The sequence below is a fragment of the Echinops telfairi genome, unplaced genomic scaffold (genome assembly GCF_000313985.2).
Source record: "Echinops telfairi isolate 266 unplaced genomic scaffold, ASM31398v2 ScPeMD7_4;HRSCAF=17, whole genome shotgun sequence".
Lineage (NCBI taxonomy): Eukaryota > Metazoa > Chordata > Mammalia > Afrosoricida > Tenrecidae > Echinops > Echinops telfairi.
Window position 1 is genome coordinate 32,034,054 of NW_022103900.1, and position 13,652 is coordinate 32,047,705.

Sequence of the window (13,652 nt, forward strand, 5' to 3'; positions counted from 1 at the left end):
ATTTAATGAGCCAGGAATAAAATGTATTTTGTTTGCATTCTGAAGATCCTCCATGTGCCAATTCAGTAGTTTCTGCATGTACAAGTAGGAACATTAATTACATTCTTTAAGTTGGGCAAGCATTCTCACTCTCACTTTCTGAATTTTTACTCCTTCATTAACAAAAGCTCACTTCCTCTAAGGTTCCTATATCATCATTTGAATTATTGTCATTTTTACCTCTTATAGATAGCTCTTAAAAGATGACAATGCTCAAGACACTCCTTCTTTTTTTACTAGTTAAGCTAAATTGTTATTTGATTTTTAAGAAGACTTCAGGGTATATTTTTGGTTTGAGATTTGAAGATAGATTACATTGGGCAATAATTCCAGGAATGTATGCACTCTCCATGGCTCTAGATAGTCTAAAGTTCATGACATTTTATAGTCTACGTTTCATTTTTTCTGTTTTGATCGGGATTCTTTTAGGGACTATTTTACCAATATGTTCAGTAGTGGTGGCCAGACGATCCAGTTTTCCTGGTCTGATGGTAGATGGGACAGTTGTTCACTGATGTCATTAGTCACACATTCCCAACCCTACTTCTCTTCCTAACACTCTTCCATCAATTTTTGTCTTGGATAACTGCTTGTAAGTTTGAAAGACATATCACATTTATTAATTTCAAGCAAATCAAAATAGACATACAGCAACAATAATACATTATAACCAATTCTAAAGTGTTTCCCAAATAGTACAATACATTTTCCTATGAGACAATTTTCTGCATAGTTCTTGCTCTAGCTAGTTGATATTGATACTTGCTCTATCAAACACAACACATTCTCTTCATTTTCAGCTCTTGAGTGTCATAATTCTTTGCAATGGTCAAACAAAATTTACAGATAATATTCATGGTTAAAGAGTTTATTAAGGAATGTAACAGGTTATGATGCAGGTGGGAAATGCTCAGTATAAATTTTTCGTTCAGGAAATCTTACAAAGTCCTTTCAAGGTTGCTAGTAAATGCCCAAAAGATATGCCACTTTGCTGTCAGCCTCAACCCAACGGCACTTAGCTCCAGCTCCACAGGTCAGTGAGTGATGGTCTTGAAGTAAGTGTCCAGAGGCTCCTCCCTCCGGCAAGCCTCAGCCTGAAGGTACTCAGATCCAACTCCCCCAACGACCATTGCTGTATAATGGGTTTTTGATATGCATTTATTCTCTTATTCATATTTTTCTTAAATCCTTAATTTTAATATAATAAAATATTACTTATTCGAGATAATCTTATATTGAAACTAGAGGGCCACATAGAGCGGCCCCCGTTGAGGTTTTGAGACTGTAACTGTTAATGGGAGTAGAAAGCCCCATCTTTCCCTAATGGAGGCTGGTGGTTTCAAATCTGAACTTGTAAATCACAGCTGAACACATAACCCCTGTACAACTAGGGATCGCTAGAAGGTTGATCGAGGGTTTCTATGAGTTGGCGTTGACTTGATGGCAATGAGTTTACACACACACACACACACACACACACACAGAATAATGATATTTTAAATATTTTAAAACTTAGGCTGATTTGCAATTGTTTTGGTCATATTTATTTTCCCACCTGCTTTTTTAGATCACATTTAGCTGATGACTAAGTTGTGTCACATTTACTTTAAATAGGAATCAGCGAAGTGTTCTTTCACATAAAGGATCTCAGTCGACCAGCACTTTCCACGGTGGCAGCCAAAGTTCGAGGACGGCAGGACAGTCTTACAGAGTCTGGATGGAGGCTATCGTTCTGGGGAACAAATCTTCACAGGAAAAAAAATACAAAATTCATCAAAATCATGCTGCAGAATATTGGAAAGTACAAAATGTCTATGAAATTTTCGGATGTTTCTCAAAGTAAAACTTAAGCCAGAACAAATCCTTAGAAAATTCTCAAATGCTGGGGAATGAGTACTCTCTGGGCCACAATCAGAGAGAACCAGCCATCTCTCAAAAATGCACTAAGTAGAGGAAGGCAGACAGGTCAAACCCAGAGATTTGTCTCTTAATTACACTTTCAGAGAAATTGGTAGCATAACTGTAAACCATTCTATTGTAGTTGTTTATAATTATACTTTAATTTCGATGCAATCCAGCTATTTCCATTGTGTAAATTTGATTTTTCTCAGTTCATTTTTATTAACTTGACAAAATCCTGAACTGAAGAACTATATCAGATGTTTGATATCTCAGCCAACAGATAGTTGATGAGCACTCAATATGTTTCAGGTGTTCTGTGGGATGCCTGGTTACAATATTGAAGACAGTTGCTATCATGGGGAGCTTTAGTCTGTGGGGGCGAAGGGTGTCAAATCAGGGAATCAGTGTCATGTGGGGGCTCCCTTTGGGCCTATCTGAATTCCTGGGATTGCCGATTCTCTCAGAGCGCTTGTAATCACACTACTGGCGCACACACACACACACACACACACACACACATTAGCAAAATGGGAACAGAGTGCTATTTCCAAAATGATGGCTTTTTCGGGGTCTATTTGTGTGCAGGCTCCCATGTAAGTGTATTACCATACACATCGACTCTTTCCCCTACACCGCAGATGGTTCTCCCTGCATCCGTTCACCCGAGCTCGCTCACTTTTCTTGGGATGACTGATATGACATATATTCTGGAGCTCTGAATTACAACTTAAGCTTTAACATTAGCCATATTAAAAAATTCATCTTTAACAAACCAGGAAAAGTACAGAGAATAGAGTCGCAAGTCACACTCCAACATCAAACCTTCATTTGTGTCTTTTCTCAGATATTTTACAGTCAGACTTAATCTCTCAAGAGTTTTCCACATATACTCCTGAATCGTCCCCCCTCTGTACTCTTGCTCACATCTCACTCATGGAACAGGAACTTCTTCCTGCTTCCAAACTGATTCCTATGGTCTCTTCACAGCCCACTTCAAGGCCCATTCATAGCCATTGCATTTTCTCCTCTGTTAACAGGACTGATTTCCTACAGCGCTGAATTGCTGCTTTGTGTATCATGTCCAGTATTATCAGTTATCTGAGCTTCCCCAAATGATTGAGTTACCTTATTGATTGGGATTCTTGAAGATCAGGACTTTTCCTTATAATTGGAATCCCTTAGGTTTTCTACTCTCTAGCCCTTTTCCTAGGGAGCATTCAATGAAGTCCAATGCACGTTGTGCTTGGTTTTCTCCATCTCTATATTTTGTTCATATTTGCAGGGATCCTTTCTGTGTGTTGGTGACTACCTCACTATTCCACAGTCAGATTGCCATGTGTTGTTTGATATCTTTGAGTTAAATTTGGACTCATAGTGCCCAAATATGACAGCATAAAATTGCCCCAGAGGGTTGCCTTGATGGTAAGCTTACATGAACATGTTGCCAGGACTTTTCTGTCTCAGAGCTGATGGGTAGATTTGATCAGCCATCACTCCATCAGCCCTAAAACTTAACCAGTTTGCAACTAGGACTCTGTTGCATGTATGTACAGAGACAAAGGAATAAAGTTTGTTGTGTGCTATTGATGCACATTTCTGCTTCCACAGGTCTTCGCTACCATGGTAGATTAAAGAATAAAATAATTGCATCAATTACCACATTACCTTGGCATCCAAGGCCCTACAAAAAAGTAAGAGAAAAATAGGCCCTAAAAAAAAGTAAGAGAAAAATAGAAGATGAGGCGGCAATGAATAGGTCATTTAAGCAAGCAAAGCAAAGCTATGTCTCAAGATTCTCACAGTTTGAATTCGCTATTTCCTAAAGAGATATGTCAAGTTCTGCTTCCATTCCACATACAATATGCCCTCCATAGGCATTTCTCTTTTTTTAAGTAGCTTGATTTTTAAAAGAAAATGTGTTTGAAAATTAAAATGTGCATAAAACCATATATGGCTATGCAACAAGCCTGTGACAAGAGAGGTTCAGTATAAAAGAAGAGAGGAAGTAGCGATCACAAGCATGACAGTAACACAGATGAGTTTCCCTCCTTGTGGAACTTTAGGAAGGAGGAGGCTCCATGTTCCACCTTGACAGGCGACGCAGCCATTTGAGAACACCCAAGATCACATCAGGGCTGTCAAAGACTCAGGCTGGATCATCACATGGTTGGTGGCCAGGAGCCAGTGCTGTCATCACTTGGTGATGTGCTGCTTAGGGCAGAAAATCTGATTGTTCAGCAACATGTAATCAGCTTTAAACAAATCTGGAAGATGTTACCCAAGACTAGATGATATCCAGGCACTGGCGCTCTGGGAAGGAGAAGAAAGTGAAGGATTTACTTGAAGATAAAAACTATCTCTGTGACAATAAACTAGAGATTTTGGAACAAAATTCATGTCAGAGTAAGTATAATAATAAGACTTTAAGAACTGTGATTACAACCCAACCAATCCAGGCAGGTCTTGCAAAACAATGAGAGAAAACAGGATCCAATTCACAGTCCCCAAATCTTTTCTGTTATCAGTGCTCAGACATCATTTATTATGCATTCCTCTGGGAAGGAACCTCCCTATGAAAAGCAGCCTTATATTGATTGGAAACCCAGATGATACAAATCTTAAGAACCATGTCATGGTGAAGCTACTTATGTCATCTTGCAGGCGCCATCCTGCTTCTTTTTTTTTTTCAGAAAATGAAAAGGTTTGCTACGAGTTTTGGAAATAATTCTCTTTTACTTATTTCCAGCTTCACTCTCTCACCACTCTTACTGCTGTGTTTAGAGGAGTGGCTTGTCCTAATATTATGAAGGGTTAGAGAGCATGATGCAGATTCTCGACAACAGGAAAGTTGCAAGAACTCGCTCCCTAAAATATAGAACCCTGCTTTGCTTTGGGATAAGACACCTTAACTTCTTCCACTTGATGCCTGTGAGCCTTTCTCTACTCTTCTGTGCTCAAGGGTAGACCCTACTGGAATGGGGCCTGTGGGCAGCGGAGCAAAGCAGGATAGAGAGAAAGGTGATGGGCCTCGGAAGTGCAGGACACGGCTCAAACAAGAGCCTTCCAGAAAGGCTCTCTGCAAGCAATGGCAGTGAGTTTTTAAAGATTAATAAATGTAACTAACATCAATTGATGCTTAGGACTCACCAGATCGCATTTTAGGTACTTTACAAATTTAATCTAGATACTTAATTTAAAGTACTTCTGTCCATTTCCATGATAAGCTACGGCTATTCCCATTTTGCAGATGAAAAAACAGGGGCAGTGAGATTAAGTCATTTGTCCAGCATGTCTCAAGGAGTAAGTGGGAAAGTTGACTCCAGAAATAATTGGTTTCCATTATACTCTCAGGTATAAGTGTGTAATTATCCAGGCAATGGGAAGAAGTCGTTTAGGAGAAAGGATGTCAATGAATAAAGGTAAAGGTTGTGGAAGAGGATTTATGTCGAAATACAAATGAATTGCACAGTACATAGTAGAAACACTTTTTTAATTGGCTATACTCAGGTCCAGAAATGTTAGGATTAGATGATCAATGAAGATTTTTATAACTTTTTAATATTAAATAATATGCCTTCCCTGGTAAACTTTTAATATTAAATAATTTCCTGTTACTCTGTGATCTTGCCTCTGTCTTTTAGGTCATGAGGTACTGGTTGTCATCAGGCAATAGAAGCCTGATAAATCAGCAATCAATCCTATCTCAAATGTTAAGGTGGGTTTTATTATTTATTTTTATCTATCTATCTATCTATCTATTTATTTATTTATTTTTACGTTTTACTAGGGGCTCATACAACTGTTATCCCAATCCATACACACATCAATTGTGTAAAGCACATTTGTACATTATTTTGTACATCATTTCTCAAAACATTTTCTCTCCACTTAAACCCCCGACATTAGGTCCTCATTTTTCCCCTCCCTCCCCGCTCCCCCCTCCCTCATGAGCCCTTGATAGTTTATAAATGGGTATTTTGTCATATCTTGCCCTGTCCGACGTCTCCCTTCACCCACTTTTCGGCTGTCTGTCCCCCAGGGAGGAGGTCACACACAGTTCCATGTAATCGGTTCCCTCTTTACTACCCATTCTCCCTTTACCCTCCCTGTTTTGCCACTCACATCACTGGTCCTATAGGGCTCATCCGTCCTGGATTCCCTGTATTTTCAGTTCCTATCTGTACCAGTGTACCTCCTCTGGTCTAGCCAGACTTGCATGATCGAATTCGAGTCATGGTAGTGGGAGCGGGGAGGAAACATTTAGGAACTCGAGGAAAGTTGTATTTCTCATCATTGTTACATCGCACCCTGACTGGCTCATCTCCTCCCCGAGACCCCTCTGCAAGGGGATCTCCAGTGGCCTACTAATGGGCTTTGGGTCTCCACTCCGCACTCCCCCCATCATTCACTATGGTAAGATTTTTTGTTCTGATGATGCCTTACACCTGATCCCCTCGACCTCGTGGTTGCATAGGCTGGTGTGCTTCTTCCATGTGGGCTTTGTTGCTTCTGAGCTTGAGTTAAGGTGGGTTTTAAATGACCAGAAAACCCCAGCTTATTGTGCTCCAAGCAAACAAACACTGAAGGGCTTGTGGCATCAGTTTAGGTCTCAAAAAAAATACCTGAGCTATAGCTAATGAAAAAGAGAGAAACTCATCCCCGAATAGAAAAATAATTTATAGATTTTTGGAGGAGGAAAGAGGGTGATAGGGATGATAGGCAACTTAAATAGATTTGGTCTATCTGGGAGAAAGTGGATAAGTGGTCCAAACGCTACACTAAGTCCAAGGAGACAGCAAGATCTTGAGCTTCCCATTACACAGCAGCATTTTCTGAATCTCTGAGCAGAAGCAGGCTAACGCTTGGCTATGGTCTCGCCAGAGAAGAGCATGGTATCTCCTGATCGAGAGACAACTGGCTGGAAAGAGTAACCTTCAATTTTCAGTGAACAGCAGAAATGTGCATAGACTCGTGTGCACAGGCTTTCTATTCCCACAAAGAGTTACTGCTTCGGAAAGTCACGGGCTGCTCTGTCTCGTCCTGCAGGGTCAGGGAGCTGGAAGAGACTCTATGCAGAGAGACGTCTCAGTAGATGAAGGTGTGCATGGATGTTGCAGATAAGGTTTCTTTCCTCCCATCACAGCCCCACCCATATTGGAAATGTTGGGTTTTAGATGTCTTTTTAAATATTAGAGACGGTCTGTCACTTTCTCTTGTGATGTATATGCTTATTGCTGTAAAATGCGCTCTGCTAACTGATGTTGGTTTGTCTCAAATCTTTTGATTTGTTGTATTTTTATTCTTGTGTGATTCAATGGACTCTTTTCCTCTTCTTAAAATTGACCCACTGAGTTTTTTTTCTTTTTTTGTTATATCGTTTTATTAGTAGCTCATACAATTCTTATCACAAGCCATATATACATCAATTGTGTAAAGCACATTTGTACATTCATTGCCCTCATCATTCTCAGGACATTTACTCTCCACCTAAGCCCCTGGCATCAGCTCCTCATTTTTTCCCCTCCCTCCCCATTCCTCCCTTCCTCATGAACCCTTGATGATTTATAAATTATTATTTTGTCATATCTTGCGCTGTCTGATGTCTCCCTTCACCCACTTTTCCGTTGTCCATCCCCCAGGGAGGAGGTGACATGTAGATCCTTGTAATCGGTTCCCTCTTTTCAACCCACCCTCCCTCCACTCTCCCAGTATCACCACTCACACCACTGGTCCCAAAGGGATCATCCACCCTGGATTCCCTGTGTTTCTAGTTCCTATCTGTACCAGTGTACATCCTCTGGTCTAGCCAGATTTGTAAGGTAGAATTGGGGTCATGATAGTGGGAGGTTGGTGGGGGAAGCATTTAGGAACTAGAGGAAAGTTGTATGTTTCATCATTGCTACACTGCACCCTGACTGGCTCATCTCTTCCCTGAGGCCGTTCTGTAAGGGGCTGTACAGTGGCCTACAAATGGGCTTTGGGTCTCCACTCCACACTCCCCGCCTCATTCACAATGATATGATTTTTTGTTCTGATGATGCCTGATACCTGATCCCTTCAGCACCTCGTGATCGCACAGGCTGGTGTGCTTCTTCCATGTGGTCTTTGTTGCTTCTGAGCTAGATGGCCGCTTGTGTACCTTCAAGCCTTTAAGACCCCAGATAGTATATCTTTTGATATCTGGACACCATCAGCTTTCTTCCCACATTTGCTTATGCATCTATTTGTCTTCAGTGATCATATCAGGGAGGTTAGCACACAATGATATGATTTTTTGTTCTTTGATGCCTGATAACTGATCCCTTCAGCACCTCGTGATCATGCAGGCTGGTGTGCTTCTTGACCCACTGAGTTTTAAGCAGGATGTTATGCATTTGTTATGTGTTTGATTTTTCATTTGTTTTATTTTACCTTCCCAGTGCTGAATTTTTATTTTAAAACACTGTAATTTAGTCAGTATTTCATGCTTACATTTACTGAGGCTTACTTTAAGATCTAATATATGGTCTATTCTGGAGAATGTTCAATGAGAACTTGAAGCAAATGTATATTGTCTTGTTAGATGCAGTGTTTTATATATAGTGAAATTACTTGGAATGACCTTAATATTCATGACTTTGTAATTCTCTCCTAATAATTGGGTGGGATCATGCAAATAAGGAATGTGTATCACTATTAGAAGGGATTGATCAACTTTGCCATTTCACTGAAAATGAGTCATCTCATTAGCAGTGAGAGAAAACTCCTGTGACTATCAGGATGGAAAAGCTACCAGCAGATCCCAATCCAGTCAGAAATGGCAGCAGTAGCAGAGACACCCAAGGCTGTCTCTGAGCACTAAGACCATTAAACCAGCACTCAGACCATCAAAAGTAGAGGAGATGTACCAAGGCCATGACGTAGAGCATGGCGGAGTGCTGGGGTAGAGGCAGAGTGCTGGGCAGACTCGGTGGCTCAAAGAAATAGACTGTAACTTTTCATAAGAGTAGAAAGGCTCATCTTTCTCCCACAAGTAGGCAGTGCTTTTGAACTGCTGATCCTGTGGTTAACAGCCCTACACACAACCACAACAGCACCAGGGCTCTTTCAATATTACTGTACAGATATCTATATTTCTCTCTTCAATTCTATGAGAATTTTATTGATTCATTTTAAAGCTCTATCAATGGGTTTGTATCTGTTTAGTATGTCTATGTCCTCTTGTTCAATTGCCTTTTCATCATTATGTAATGTCCTTCCCTGTCTATTACACTGTTGTTGTATTTTGTCTTAAATTTATTTTTATCAGAAGTTAACATTACCACTCCTGTTCTTTACAAATTGCCATTTGTTTTTGTATTTTTCCTACTCTTTCAGTTGTAGTTAATTTTTCTCTTTGTTCTCAGGTGTGTTTCTTCATACAATGTAGTCCATTTTCTTATCTGTTCTGCTACCCACTGTCTCTCAACTAATGCATTGTATTTATTTATCCATTCTTCATCAATGGGAGAAAGATAAGTCTTCCTACTTCTACAAATCCTAACAGTCTCAGAAATCCACAGGGGCAGTTCACTCTGTCCTACCTGGTTGGTATGAGTTAGATTCAACCCAATGACAGTGAGTGTATGCGTGCATCTTTATCAATGTTGCTGTGGCTGCTAGATGCTGTTGGTTTTCAGCTCCAACTCATAGTGACCCTGTTTACACAGAAATTTTGCCTGTTTTTGCCCAATCCTCATAATTGTTTTACTTGAGCCCAAGGTTGCAGCCACTGTGTTAATCTAACTCATGTAATTTTTTTACTGACATTGTGTTGTTGGCTTTTTGTAATCCTTCTGGTATCTTTGTTCCACATAATATTCTGCTCTGTGTTAATTTTGTTTGCAGGTTTTCTTATTCTTAGTTCCTTATCTGAAAGGTTTCATCATTTTGATTTTCCTCTTTTTAAATTGATGGAAAACATTAATTTTCTTTGAGGCTATCCTATAACTTATTACTTTCTTCCCAAGTCTAAAGTATTCAGTTTTATCTTGAAATATTTGAGTTCCTCTTCATTCAGAAGATCTATAACTTCACTATTTATTCCCCTCTTTTAAATTTGTAATTATCTTTGTTTTCAAAATGATATCTCAAGTTCATTTTCAGCCTTATACTTTTGTTTTCATTTGGATATGTCTATAACTGACTTGACTTCCAGGTGATGTTTCCATGTAAATCTGTGGTTATTGTCTGTCTTTGTTCTTTGACTAAGCATCTTTGTTTAATATTTATTATAAAGATAATTTGGGCTGACAAATTCCTTTCATTTCTATTTATCTAAAGATATCCTAATATTTCTCTCCTACCTGAGGGACAATTTTGTTGTGTAAATAATTTGGTTGGGCTTTTTTTTCATTCAAAGTTTTATTTATGAAAAAATTTCATTGCATTCTTAGCTGCATAAATTCTGCCAAGAAATCAGAACTTGGTTCTGTTTTGTAGTCCAGGTGTAATTTTTCCCAGTCAGCTTTCTGCATTCTTTCTGTGTCTTCAGTTTGGGAAAGTTTGATTATATGTCTTGGTTTTTGGTGGGGGGCTGTCTATGTTCTTTAGGGAACCCTGTGCTGTTGTTGGGTAAGCATTTGCCTGTTAAATAAAAGTTGATGGTTTAAATCCACGGGCTGCTCCATGTGAGAAACACAGAGCTGTCTGCTTCTGTAAAAATGTATAGCCTTGTAAACCCCATGGTTGCGATCTGTCAGTATCAACTGTGTGGCAGGGGGAGGATTTATCTTGTCGGGGCTTCAGTGAGCTGCTAGAATACAACACTTCTCATCTTTCATGATGCTAGGGAAATATTCCTCCACCACACACTCAACATTTTCTCTTTGCTTTTCTTTTGTCTTTTTTTAATCTCTTCTTGCTATGAAATTCCAATAACATGTATCCATCTTGATGTTGTCTCAAAAAATTCTAAGACTACCCTCATTTTAAACAATGATTTTGTTCATTTTCTCTCTGACAGCTTAGTTTTGAGAGCGGTGTCTGCAGCACCGCTTATTCCACCTTAAATTACTTTAATTGTACCTCGTTGGCCTTTCAATGTGTTGTATTATGAAATGTTGTGATAGTATTATGATTTCCTATTTGCTGCTTTCTATTTTTCTAGTTACTTTATCAATTTGTTTCTGTCAGTTTTTTCTGAATACGTCTAAGTTTTTGTTTGTGTGTTCCTAGACATTTTTTTAAATGTAGCTTTCATAATATTTCTCTCAATCCATTGAAGGTGCCTAAATAATATTGTAAATTCTTTATCTGGTAATTCCTTTTTTTCTCTGTAATATTTTCTCCTTCTATATCTTGGTCACTAATTTGAACTGATCTGAATGGTTTCTTTATGTGAATTGAAATTATCTGTTGCGTCTGAAATATTGTAGTGGTGGTGTAAGAAGGACGTTCAAAAGACTCATGAAAAATGTTAATTAAAAGATAATGAAAATTTTCCATGGACATTTTTGAGGCCCCTAACTATTTTTATTTACTGATGATTGTATATAATTTTGTTTGGCTTCTTTTTTAAAATTCAAAGTTTTATTTATAAAATACTATTTCATTCTTATTGACATATTCCTTGGCAATCACCATCTATCTCCTGGTGTGTGCTACAGAAAGAGGGTTTCTGCACAGTTCTCTGTTTACTGTTTGTGCTATATGTTTGAGTGCAGATTTGGCCTGTGTGGTCCACTGTTCATTGTTGATGAGGTGGATCAGGAGTGGGTCCTTTCCTTTACCCAGTGTGGCCAAGTAGTGTGGGCGCTGCTGTGATCTGATAGTGGGACAAGAAAAAATTTAAAAGAGGGAAAAAAGTAAAATGGCAAGAAAAAGAGAAATTAATACACTTATTAAAAAGATAAAAGAACAGGAGAATAAATAGCAAGAAAATAATTACAGCCAGAAAAGTAAATCAATAACTCAAAATGAAAGTTGGAAAAAAAGCGGAAACGATAATACAAAACAAAGGAGAAAATGAGCGAAATAAAATAAAAACAAAATGCAAATCTAGGGAGGGGGAAATAAGAAAAAACAGTGACACAGAAAAACTAAAACACACAAAAAAGTAAGAGGAGCAAGAGAAAAGAAGAGGAAAACAGAAACAGGAGAAGAAAAACAGAAAAGGGGTACAAAATAAAAGAAGGGAAAAAATAAACTTTACATGTCAGGTCACAGAATAAAACCTGGTAGGGGTGGGGCGTCAGACCAAGGCACCTGAGTAAGGGTCCTGCTAGCTGAGGAGGTGACTGTGGGTAGAGAGTTGATCCATGCGAGGAAGTCACACAATTGGCATCTCTAGTCCCATATGCAGTTCCTGCTGATCTAGAAGGTGTCTGGGATCAGGGATCCTGGAATCAGAGAAGTTTTAGCATGTCTATGAAGGCAACTGGGGTCCGGGCACCTGGTCTACAAATTTCTGTCTGCTTTGACGATGAGTGGGCTCAGAGTGCCTGGTACTGGGAGGAGTTCCTGCGTAGTCAGGCTGGGTGTAGTGCACCCATCTAGCATGGAGGAGTGGGATGTATCTGGGGCACTGTCTATGAGGCTGTATTTCTCACCTTTGGCAGAGCAAGGACTATTGATGTGGGGGTGGTTGGGAGGGTGTTACCAGCCATCTGGTGGGTGAGGGTCAGGGCTGGCCATGCTTGTGGTCGCAGAGAGGAAGTGGGGATGAAGGAGAGGACTTTTGGGCACTTGGGTGGAGTGTGAAGCCAATTATCAGGTCACTGGTCTAATTGTATACTGCTTGAAAAAGTTTTAAATGGCTGCCTTATGTCATGCCCGCTGACAGTTTACCTGTTCTACCCTCTCACTTCACTTTGTTTAGCTTAGTCTTCTAATACTGCGGTTCTCCACCTGTGGGTCACGACCCCTTTGGGGAGTCAAATGATCCTTTCACCAGGTCATCCAATTCATAACAGTAGCAAAATTACAGTGATGAAGTAGCAAAGAAAATAATTTTATGCTTGGGGGTCACCACAACATGAGGAACTGTATTAAAGGGTCGCAGCATTAGGAAGGTTGAGAACCATTGTTTTAATAGGTATTGAATCCACTTCTCTGTCCTTCCCTCTGAAGCTCAGGATTCCAGTATTATAGTGGATATGCGTTTCCTTTGGTCTCTTGGGTCTTTGTTATAGAGAGTCTGAGTAAGATCTTTGCCTCCGTAGGGGACTTTTAAGAGCCAATATTCCAAGAGAGAAGAAGCAGAGACTGGCATTCCTCTTAGATGTAGGTCCAGAATTGGCATAGCACGATCTCTTTCACATCCTATTGGTCAAAGCTGTTAAAAGCAAACCCAGATTCAAGAGTATAGAAAATAAATGTTGTTTCTCATTGAAAAAAAGTATCATAGTATGAGAAGGCATACTTAGGTGAAGCAGTATTTTACCCTCTACCCCCACCTCCAGCAAGCTCCAAAGTTTGCTTCCTTGGTATCTTGTTGCTTGTTTGTTCAGCTCATAAAAGTGATCTCATCTACTATTTATCCTTTGATGCTTGTTAAGCTATTTTTCTGTGCAGCATTTTGTCAAGAGGCATCACTTCCCTTACTAAGTACACATTTCACACAATGAACAGAGAAGCAGTTGCCATTGAATCAACTTTAATTCTTGGCAATCACAGGTGTTTCAGACTAGAACTAAGTTCTACAGGGTGATATTTTTAGAAATAGATCACCTGGCTTTTCTTCCTAAGCACTG